Genomic DNA, 12,059 nt, shown 5'->3' with positions numbered 1-12,059 from the left:
CTGTTGGAGGGACCTATATAGCAAGCTCTCATTTGTAACATTTACTTATCTGCCCTTTGGCTTATGGTATACTCAGAGCAGAGGTGGTGAGATGGCATACTGAAAGCCTAGTCCCCCCAAACAGAAAAACTGAAAAGTTGGTCATACTCATAAAACAAAAACCATAATAATATTGGCCATTTCTCAAGTTCTTCCAATATACAGGCTTCTGCATAAGCAGCTCCATGTACCTTTTGCATCATTTAGTTATTGCAAAAAGCCTATGAAGTTGGCACTTTCCATTTTATTTTATTTTATTTTATTTTATTTTATTTTATTTTATTTTATAGAGAGAACGTGAGGCTCGGGGAAGTTAAAGAATTCATCCAGCACCTTAGCAAGTCAGAGAGGGCAGCTTCAAAGGCAGGTTGGTCCGACTTCAATGCACTATCTTGTCTTTCCGCTGCTTCGTTGGGATTCCTCTGTCTCTCTCCTGCCTGAAGCGATCCTGGTGGCAGCCTGCTTTCCTTCTCACAGAGAACGGCTTGCTGCATGGGGCAGTCGCCATCTGTTTAGATGCAGGTGGAGAGAACCCTGACTCCGGGTCACGTGACTGCATGTAACAGGTCCAGCCATGTGCGCAGCAGTGTGAGGGCAGGAGGGATCGGTGCCTCCCTCTCCCCCAATTAGGCAGCCTGTCTCCTTCCCATCTTGAGTTATGAACAGGCCACGGATGCTCTTCCCGGGGAGGGTCCTGATTTGCAAGAGCTATGGAGATGAGCATTATGATAAGCAGAGCATTTATGGCCCCCAGATGCCACGGGGCACAGAAGTCAATATGTTACATGCTCATTTAGCATGTTTGACTCTAATGGAACAGGTTGGAAATAATTGACTTTTCCAGAAATGTTGCATTTCATTTCATTTTAGTCATAAGGCACGGCTGCTGGGCGGTTATAACTGCAGCCTTCACAAATTTACCTCATTCTGAGGTCAACAAGTCAGGGCTGCTGGGGAAGATAGATGCATATGTGTGGGGGCAAAGGTGTCCCAGGAAGGAAGGTGGGAGTTGAATCTTCCTGTGCTTATGAATTCCTCCCAGTAACTCTGAAGTTGCTAGCTGAGTGTTCCCCTTCTTTGTGTGTGTGTGTGTGCATGTGTGTGCGTGTGCATGAGTGAGTGTGTGTGTGCATGTGCATGTGTGTGCGTGTGCATGAGTGAGTGTGTGTGTGCGTGTGCATGTGTGTGCGTGTGCATGAGTGAGTGTGTGCATGTGTGTGCGTGTGCATGTGTGTGCGTGTGCATGAGTGAGTGTGTGCATGTGTGTGCGTGTGCATGTGTGTGCGTGTGCATGAGTGAGTGTGTGTGTGCGTGTGCATGTGTGTGTACGTGCATGAGTGAGTGTGTGTGTGCATGTGCATGTGTGTGTATGTGCATGAGTGAGTGTGTGTGTGCGTGTGCATGTGTGTGTATGTGCATGAGTGAGTGTGTGTGTGCATGTGCATGTGTGTGTATGTGCATGAGTGAGTGTGTGTGTGCGTGTGCATGTGTGTGTATGTGCATGAGTGAGTGTGTGTGTGCGTGTGCATGTGTGTGTATGTGCATGAGTGAGTGTGTGTGTGCGTGTGCATGTGTGTGCGTGTGCATGAGTGAGTGTGTGTGTGTGTGTCTGGGTGTCTCTCTGTGTGAGAGTGCATGTGTCTCTGTGTGTGTAAGTATGTGCGTGTGCCTGTGCATGTGCAAGAGTGTGTGTGCATATGTGTGTGTATGTGTGTGTGTGCGTGCATGTGCATGTGTGTGAATGTGTGTGTGTGTGTGTGTGTCTGGGTGTCTCTCTGTGTGAGAGTGCATGTGTCTCTGTGTGTGTAAGTATGTGCGTGTGCCTGTGCATGTGCAAGAGTGTGTGTGCATATGTGTGTGTATGTGTGTGTGTGCGTGCATGTGCATGTGTGTGAATGTGTGTGTGTGTGTGTGTGTCTGGGTGTCTCTCTGTGTGAGAGTGCATGTGTCTCTGTGTGTGTAAGTATGTGCGTGTGCCTGTGCATGTGCAAGAGTGTGTGTGCATATGTGTGTGTATGTGTGTGTGCATGCATGTGCATGTGTGTGAATGTGTGTGTGTGTGTGTGTGTGTTGAGACAGGGTATCTCGCTGGCCTGGGATTCACCAAGTTGGCAGGATTCATGACCAGCAAGCCTCAGGACCTGCCTTTTTCTACCCCCGAGTGCTTTTTACAAGGAATTCCTGTTAGTTTTTTGTCAACTTGACACAAGCAAGAGTCACCTGGGAAAAGGAACTTTGATTGAGAAATGCCTCTACCTACCTGGCCCATAGGCAAAGCCTCTGGGGACATTTTTTGATTAATGATTAATGTGAGAAGGCCTAGTCAGTCCACTTTGGGTAGTGCCATCCCTAGACAGATTGTCCTGGGTTGAATTAGAAAGCAGATTGAGCAAACCACTAAGCATCATTCCCATGGCCTCTGCTTTAGCGAGGTCCTCAGCTAGGTGTTACCCTGGGCCGGTGGTAAGTTACTTCTCTACTAGTTGATCCATATCTAGTATCTTTGGTTTCACTGAAATGATTTTTCTGCTTCTCTTTCATTGGTTCTCAGCTCAGCTCTAGGAAATACAAGTGGCCTAACACTTGGTGAGGGTGAGCCTTGAAACCAGCAGCTTTTTACGGCAGAGTTGAGCTGGGAAAGCAGTATCCATACAGTTATTTCTATAGTGAGAGGTGGATGTTGGAATTAACTACACATGTGCAGGGGACTGAAAAGATACGGGGATGCTGGAGCAACACACAGCCAGTGATTATGTGCAGTAGCATCCTGGAGAAACAAAGGAAACAGATGGGGCTCTCTGAACCCAGAACCTCTAGGAATATCCCGCAGTTTGAGACTCAGGTTTCCAGAGGAGGGGACTCTGGCTGCTTGGTGCTAATAATTTGGGACAGTGGTTCTCAACCTTCCTAATACTGTTCCTCATGTTGTGGTGACCCCTAACCATAAAACCCTTGCTACTTCATAATGGTAATTTTGCTACTGCTACGGATTGTAGTCTCCCCTCCCCCAGCCTGAAACCTGCTTGCTCAGGGGTGGAGCTTCCCGCTCAATCTTTCTGCCACGCCCACTGCTGGAACCTGCCGCTTTGCTGTTTGGAGCCATCACATGGTCACCCTGCTACTGGACCCCAAGATTATTTGGCGGGAATTGGGCCCCTCCCCCTTCCTTCATAACGGAGTGCCGAAATAGTAAAAATTAAACCTTGAGCAGAGACCTTTGTCTTGGTTCCTTCCTTATCTCGCGCAGCCCAGCCCCTCTTCTCTTCCAGGTTTCCAAAATGCCTTTCCAGGCTAGAACCCAAACCTGTGATCTGCTGGCCGGACACAACCACGGATCTTAATGTAAATATCTGATATGCATGATATCTGATATGCAACCCCTGTGAAAGGGTTGTTTGACACCGCCCCCCCTCCCCCACTACCAAGGGGGTCGAGCCACACAGGCTAAAATCCACTGTTCTAAGAGCTCAGAAGAGCCTCTGCCTTGAAAATCTTGAGATTGGACTTCTGGGAAAGCTGAGTACCTGAGTGGAGGTGGCCATGGTACCTTTGAGCCACCGGTGTGATTTGGGGAATTCGAAAAAAGTTGAAAAGTGGAACAGGCTCTTACTGTGACCAGCTACTGGTTTTCCAGGAGGTTTCTTCCTGGGGTAACCATGAAAAGACCTGGAAAGGGACAGGAAGGACCCTCTAGCTCTCCCTGTTGGCAGACCTAACCAGAGCCACATGGTGTCATTCAGCGTCCCTGGGGAGATGAGGGCAATCATTTGTTTCCCCTAGGCACCAACGGCAGGTCAAAGAGACAATCCTGCTCAAACAGGTTGGTGAAGCCAGAGTTTGTTTGGCTTGCTTACTGATGATACGTGGGTGAACCCAAACAGCAACATCACCAAAAAGCCCATCTCAGTATTGATGATGACCTACTGAAAACTTCATACTGGAGCCCCTTCATTTAACTCCCTGTAGCCTATGAAGTCTATCACCTCTGGATATCACGTGTATCTGGGCAGGATTGTGTGCAGCTGTGGTGTGCAGAAGAGTGGTTGGAACCTCACACGAAGGTCTAATGACCTTCCACACACCCCCTTCCACGAGGGAACACTAATAATTGATTGTGCGAGAATCTCATGAGGATATTTACAGCTGTTCTGATTTCAAGATGGCAGCAGCCACATCACTCCCAGCGGACAGTGCTCCACATCTGGCAGAGCAGAGACATGCTTTGCAGGGCCTCCGTCCCATTGCAAAGTAGAGTTTAGAAGGGCAGATGTGCAATGGAGAGACACCGACGTGCTAATAGGCACAGACTGTCAGAAAAATGCATCATGGAAGCTGAAAGCAAGCAAGAGAAAAGCCGTTTATGTCTAACAAGGCCTTAGCTCGAGTGTTTTCATGTCATTGCTCATTAAAGACATAGGAGGGCAAAGGAAACCAGGCTGGCTTTTGCTGTACTTGTTTTAGCTCTGTGTGGCCACCTCTGATGTGATTCTGTAGTCTTGGGTAGATATGTTGAGATACTTTAATTTAACCTTACAGTGGATGTGATCCTAGTTTTGAGCCCATCCCTACCTCCTAACACAAAGACAGTATAGGGCTAGAGACATGGCTCAGTGAGGACTGGATCTGGGATGTCCAGAACCCATGTAAATTCTGGGTGGGAGTCTTAGCTACTTTTCTATTGCTGTAAAGAGACACTGTAACCAAGGCAACTTATGAAAGAAAGCATTTAATTGGGGGCTGGTTTACTGTGTGTCAGAGGGTCAGTCCATGATCAACATGGTTGGAAGCATGGTAGCAGGCAGACAGGCATGTTGCTAGAACAGTAGCTAAGAGCTCATGCCCTGATCTACAGGTTGGATTTTGAAAGCTCAAAGCCCACTCCCAGTAACACACCTCTTTCAATAGAGCAATGCCTTCTCTAACAAGGCCACACCCCTTAATCCTGCCCAAATAGTTCCACCAAGTGGGGACAAAGTGTTCAAATATACAAGCCTATGGGGGCCATTCTCACTTAAACTAGCATATTGTGCATAGCAGCCTGTCTATAATTATGGTGTATGGAAAGAGACAGAGAATCCCCTGAGCAAGCTGACTAGCCAGACCAGCCTAACCCTTGAGCTCCAGGTTCAGCGAGAAACTGTCTCAATATATAAAAGGGAGAGAGATCATGAAAGATGTTTAGTATCAACCTTAAACTTGCACATGCATGCATACACATATATGTGCGCATGCCCCTAGCTTCACATACACATATACCTCTATACGCATGTCAACATACATGCACACACACTGCGTACATACATATATAGCTATATAAAAGGTGCAGAAGGTGCCAGAGATATAACCAAATAACCACCACAAGGTTTAGATTTTGGAAGCAGAAAGCTCAGCCTTGAAGATATTTAATCAAAGGCACTGCACTGAGCTGTAGGAGCAGCTTAGGATAGGGAGGCTGGCTTCAAAGAGAAACATGGATGTGCAGTGTTGTATTATCGCTTTAACATGGGCGAGTCAATCTTTGTTTTTGTAGAAAACCCTTTCAGAGCTGTGACCTTGGCTTTTACTGTTCAAGTAAGCCTAATGAGTTTTTTTGTTTTTTAAATTGCTTTCAGAGAAAAAAAAAATCCCAGGGACACTTTCATATTCCAGAAAGGTGACTTTTAAGTCAAATATTAAAAATTCCAAATCAAAACAGTCTCATGACCGTCCAAGTAAAGTCTGAAGTAATTTCCTTCGGCCATTACTTGGCTAGGAAAAGACAGACATCCTATGAAAGAAGAGCAGTAGGGGGTGACCACGGCCTGGACAAGTTCGGCCAAGTGCTCTGGGGAGAGACACGTGCTCCCCCCCTCTTTACGTAGACCACTTTAAAATCTCAGCTCGAGGCCATGCCGCCTGGGACTTCTCCTCTAGCTGAGGACCGCAGCTCTCCTGGGCAGCTTCCGTCATGCCCGCGGCAGCTCTTGCCACAGCCGCGCCACAGCCTATCCTCGCTGAGCTGAAAAGTGGGCAAAGTGCCCAGATACAGGGATAGCTTAGATGGGGGCCTGCTCAGAAACTTGCAGCCCGACAAGGGAAGGCTTGGTGTACCCCAAAGGTGACCAGAAGTCAGTTCAGATCAGGGGGTCACCTCTCTGATACCATGGTGGCTGCTTGTGGTAGTAATACACAATAAACAGAAAGACTGGATGTTTTCATTGTCCTCCTAGAAAAGATGGCTTATCTGAAACGATGTTATTCAGGCATTGCATGGACGGATATTCTCTTAAAGCCAATGCAGATCACTCAGCATTGACTCTCGCCCAGGTCCAAGCAGGCAGTGGGGTACCTGATGATAGACTTGTTTGCATTGGCCAAACAATACCTCATACTATGGGTCTCTATTTAGTCCTAGTCATGGGTGAAATTGTTGTGCTCAAATTCCTTCTCTTTGATGAGTGTGTGGCTCTGACGAACTGCGAACTTGCCGATAAGAAATTGGCTTGCTGGCTTGGCTGTAAATACAAAATGGAACAAATCTATTTGCCTTGTTAGTGGAACTGACAGTAGGTGTTATGAGAATGTCATGTGACTATCACACAGGAATGGCGATGAGTTCCATCTCAAAATCCTCGTCGAGTCTGCCCTTGAGGAGTCCACAGGACGCTCCACACCTGGGAATGCGGAGCACACTGACTGCTCCACTCAAACTAAAAAGTAAAAAAGCTGGCCGTGATTCTTGGCTGTTTTGTATTTTCATTTTAAGATTTTGAATTTTTTTGTTCGTTTCCTGTTATTCTTGAATTGTTGGACTGGCGCAGAGCAACCAAAATGACAACAGCAACAAAAGCAAACAAAGCCCCACCTATTTATCCAAAAGGAAATTATAATTCAAAGCTTAAATTATCTGTGATAAAAATACAACACTGACTGGTTATGATGAAAATGGAGAATCAGAGCTGGGGATGTAGCTCACGTGTAAAGTATTTGCTAACACGCACAAGAACCTTTTATTCTATCTATTTGTATTACACATATTTTAATTATATAATTTACTCTCTGATAGTTTCATATATATTTTTAATTAATTTTAGTCATTTTCACCCCATGACCTTCTTTTATCCTTGTCCCATTGAGACTCTTCTTCCCAATGGTTTCCTCTTCGACTTCAGTTTCTTTTTTGTATGTGTGACTGGGGTTTAATCAGAATTGTTTCCATGGGCATGGGCGGGGTGTTAGTTACTGGAGCATCCCTAACTTATCAGTGCAGTGGCAACCTCACTGAAGGAAGTAACACTCCTTCCCCTTGTCATAAACTGTCAGTCCTCCCTCAGGGAGGGGTGGGGCCTCTCGAGCCCTTCCATTTTCTAAGATGAAATGCAGATTTTATCAGGTACCACATCTGTACCACTGAGTGCTTCAATGCAATGGCCACCTTATGTTCAGGTGTCTCTTTGTAACAGGCCTCCTCCTCCTGTGGGTCTTCCATTCTTTATATCCCTTCTTCCATGATGATTCCTGAGCCTTGGAGGGGAAGCCATGAGTTTTATCCTCAACGCTGAGTTTGGTATAATACTTGTGAAAGGAAGCTGGCATTTGTCTCTACCACACTTTTAATGGCCATGTCGATTTTTTTGCTTGAGTTTATTTACTTATTTGCTTGTGAGAATCATGGATGTAAAGCCTGTGTTATGTTTCTGGAGGTCTCTGCAGGGAGACCGGGAATGTCTTTTCCTTTTAGACAGTGCTTAAGTAGTATTGACAAAGGGATGGAAATAGGTATGCACACCTTGCAGCCAATTACAAAACTGGGGCCAGAGATAGAAGAGAGTAAGAATAGGGTTAGGGAGATGGCTCAGCAATTAAGAGCACTGGCTACCCTTGCAGAGGACCTAGGTTCAGTTCCCAGCATCCATACAGTGGCTCATAACCACCTCAAACTCCAGTTCCAGGAGATGTGGTGCCCAATTCTGACTTCTGTGAGCACTAGGCTCACATGTGGTACACATATACTGATGCAGGCAAAACAGTCATACACATCTAAGAAAAAGTAAGAAAGTGGGACCGAAACTTGAGGGAAAGTGTATAATTTGCACCAGTGATTTGGCAGGAGACATTGTAAATTGGTAGCTCAAATAGAAAGAGGGAAGTTAGTAAAGAGAGGGAAACAAAAATGTCCACAAGAGCCCTCTTTCACTTATAAAAAGATTTTTATTTAGAGCTATGTTTCTGAGCATAGATATGTGCACATGTGTGTGGACGACCATGGAGGCCTGAAGACAGTGTAAGATCTGTAAGTTCGCCTGGATCTGGAGTTAGTGGTGGTATGAGCGGCTAGATATAGGTGCTGAAACTTAACTCTGATGCACTGCAAGTGTTCTTGACTGCTGAGTCATCTCTATAGCCCCCCCCCCCCTTAAAAATTACATTTAGTTACATATTTGCTTATTTTAGTTACGTATTTATTTCTTTTGTGTATATATGTGCCCCCACACATGCTACAGTACATGAGGTCAGAGGACAAGGTATGGGAGTTCGCTCTCTCCAGGTCGTCTGTCTCAGCTCCACTTGCAGGACAAGCCTTAGGTGACTTAGCCACCTCACCAGCTCTTAAACTTTTCTTTTCTTTTCTTTTCTTTTCTTTTCTTTTCTTTTCTTTTCTTTTCTTTTCTTTTCTTTTCTTTTCTTTTCTTTTCTTTTTCTCTTCTTTTCTCTTCTTTTCTCTTCTTTTCTCTTCTTTTCTCTTCTTTTCCTTTCCTTTCCTTTCCTTTCCTTTCCTTTCCTTTCCTTTCCTTTCCTTTCCTTTCCTTTCCTTTCCTTTCCTTTTCTTTTCTAAAGGTAATTTATACTTTCACCAAGCTACCTCAGCTAATTTTATGAAACGAAATATACTTATCTAGTTATTGTATTCAGGTTTCTACAGCTGTTTCCCACAAAACACTTCTTGAGGCATAGCCAATTCTCTATTTGGGTAATGAAAACGTGAGACAAGCTAAACTAAACTAGGTTTTATTTTTATTTTTTTTGGAAAGACCAAAAAATCCGTGATGATGTCCGAATGAGACAGATCACACGAACTGTGTTTCTATCTACCAGTGGACTGGTGTCACAGTACAGAAATCGTAAGTGTCCAGCCCATATAGGTCAGAGAGTGAACTGTGATCACGTGGATTGGTCACAGTGGTGTTCAACTCATATCACAGGAATTATGTGGAATTATCTCTGTGAGAAATTACCTTTAGGATGCTGAGAAGCTGCACAAAAAGGCATCTGTCTTGGGGCTTTACTGCTGTGAACGGATACCATGACCAAGGCAATTCTGACAAGCATGACATTGAATTGGGGCTGGCTTACAGGTTCAAAGTTTCAGTCCATTGTCATCGAGGCAGGAGCTTGGCAGTGTACAGGCAGACATGGGATTGGAGGAGCTGAGAGTTTCACCTCTTGTTCTGAAGGTAACTGGCAGAAGACTGGCTTCCAGATAGCTAGGATGAGGGTATTAAAGCCCAACCCACAGTGACATGCCTACTCCAACAAGGCCACACCTCCTAACAGTGCCATGCCCTGAGCCAAGCATGTACAAACCATCACAGTATTGTTCAGAGATATCTGTGCACAGAACCAGCTTCCTCCCCACAGCATGGAACTGTGTATCCTCACTGACAGTGAGTTTAACTGAGAGACAAGCACACCCTGTGTGTCTTAAACATGTCTTATCTTGTGTATGCTCTTTTCCAGGGAAATACTCAGAATCTTAATTTGTGCTCTTTCTCCTGTCTTTTTAATCTCTCCATTTTCAAGTATTATTTCTGATAAGCCTATAAACAGATTTCTGATGACATTTCTGATAAGCATCTACTCTTTTATAAACAAAAAGCAAGCAAGCAGTAGAAGCCTAGCCAGACAGACAAAAAAGACTGCAGTTGCTTGTAAATGAGAGTTTATTCAGTTTTTAAGGAGGTGCCAGTTGTCTTCCACTCCTCTAATCCAAGAGCTTGCGAAGCTGAGGCAGGAGCACCCAGAGTTCAAGGACAGCCTGCCCACATAGCCTATTGACTGACACACTATCTAAAAAATGAACCTCAGTTCATTATTTTTATTTATTTATAGGCAAATAAGATGCTGACTGGGAGTTTATAGTATTTGATTTGTTGTTAACTCCTGTATTAACTTATACATATTGATAAATGACATGCAATTTTGTGTTTAAAATGGCAAAAAGGTCACTACATCTGCCTACAAGTCATCAGAGCTGTATTTTGTTTTTAAATACAACTCAGGTCAAGATACAATGATTACAGAGTCCTATTCATTCTCATGGCCATCTGGCCATCTCTCCTGTACCTCACCACACCTGATTCTGAACCTCCCAGGGGTATCTCCAGGATGTGTCAGTGACCTGGGATAAGGGGGGCACCCAAGAATCAATGGGGTGACCTTAGTTGTGACTCACAACACTGGTGATATGGAACCTGAAAAGGCTGCCTCCTGTAGCCAGGCAGGAACCCCAGTGGATCAGTAGGAACACCAATCTACCCACAAAATCTTCTACCCCAAATTTATCCCATCTATAAGAAATGCAGGCACTGGGGATGGAGCAGAGACTGAGGGAACGGCCAACCAATAACCTGCCCAACTTGAGACCCATTCCATTGGCAAGCACCCTGACACTGTTAATGGTATTCTGTTATGCTTGCAAACAGGAGTCTAGCATGGCTGTTCTCTGAGAAGCTCCACCCAGCAGCTGACTCAAATGGATGTAGAGACCACAGCCAAACAGTGGACGCAGCTTGGGGACTCTTATGGAAGAATAGGAGGAAGGATTGTGGTCCCTGAAAGGAATAGGAACTCCACAGGAAGACCAACATAGTCAACTAACCTGGATCCTTGGGGCTCTCAGAGACTGAACCACCAACCAAAGAGCATACAAAGGCTGGACATAGCACACCCCCCCAACATGTAGCAGATGTGTAGCTTGGTCTTCATAGGGTCCCAAACAACTGGAGCAGGGGCTATCCTAAAAGCTGTTGCCTGCCCATGGGATATATTCCTCTAGTCTGACTGCTTTGTCTGGCCTCAGTGGGAGAAGAAGCACCTATCCCCAAAGAGACTTGATTGTCAGAGTGTGTGTGTGTGGGGGGGAGACCCAGGAGGATCCCTTCCTTGTCAGAGGAGAAGGGGAGGGGATGGGGGGAAAGATTGCGAGTGACTGAGATGGGGACAGTGAACGGGTTGTATGTAACATGAATAAATAAATAACAATAAATGAATTTTAAAAAGATGATGACTGTATCTTAATATTTTATTTTTTGTTATTACCACATGTGTGTGTGTGTGTGTGTGTACACAGGTACCTTTGGGCCCATGTGCAGGTCAGAGGACAGCTTTCAGGAGCAAGTTCTCGTCTTCCATGTTTTCAGGCTTGTGGGCATACGTCTATATTAGCTGAGCCATCTTGCAGGGCCCTGGTTGTAATTTTTTCTTAGTTGTCTGTCATGTGTCACCAATTCTATCCACACACTCCACAACTGCAAGCCACACAGGTGGCAGACTTGCCGAGTCGGTCCCCTTTGCTCGCTCCTTAGCATTCTCCATAGCGAATCCTTCCCTTGGCCCCCTCCCCTGTACAAAGTCTGTTTTCTGGATCTTATAGATCCTCTTTGGGCTCACTCTCAAGTTGCCTCTTAGGAAGTATTTTGTGAAAAGTGAACCATTTACCTGTGCTTTCTGGAAGTTTCTTGATGGTCTTATTTTTTATTTGAAGTGTGATGATTTGTCTAAATTCTTAGCTGAAATAATTGCTCCTCACATCTGTGGAGACATCTTTCTGTTGTTTTCCAGTGCTCGTCAGAGGGGACATGTGGCCTATTCCCCACACGGGTGTTCAGTTGGTACAGTAGTAAAAAAACAAAACAAAATAAAACAAAAACCACCTTCATGCAGGTGTCTTATTCTGGAAACCCCAATTCTCCATTTTGGAGAATTTAACTACTATATAAATAATCATTTTTCTCTCAACTTCTCTCCCCTTGGATATTTCA

At 45.0% G+C, this 12,059-nt stretch overlaps 1 long non-coding RNA gene across 1 annotated transcript in view; it reads left to right on the top strand.

Moving 5' to 3' along the window:
- LOC147002009 (uncharacterized) overlaps positions 1-10,796 on the top strand; it is an 84,568-nt gene extending 73,772 nt beyond the window's left edge. The window contains exons 6-7 of the long non-coding RNA XR_015044531.1: positions 330-406; positions 10,722-10,796. This is a non-coding gene — a long non-coding RNA (uncharacterized LOC147002009). The remainder of the gene's footprint in view (positions 1-329; positions 407-10,721) is intronic.
- The last annotated feature ends 1,263 nt before the right edge of the window (positions 10,797-12,059 follow it).

This window comes from Mus caroli, unplaced genomic scaffold, assembly GCF_978045245.1.
Source record: "Mus caroli unplaced genomic scaffold, Mus_caroli_1 scaffold_11, whole genome shotgun sequence".
NCBI lineage: Eukaryota > Metazoa > Chordata > Mammalia > Rodentia > Muridae > Mus > Mus caroli.
This window is presented reverse-complemented; position numbering and strand designations above follow the sequence as displayed.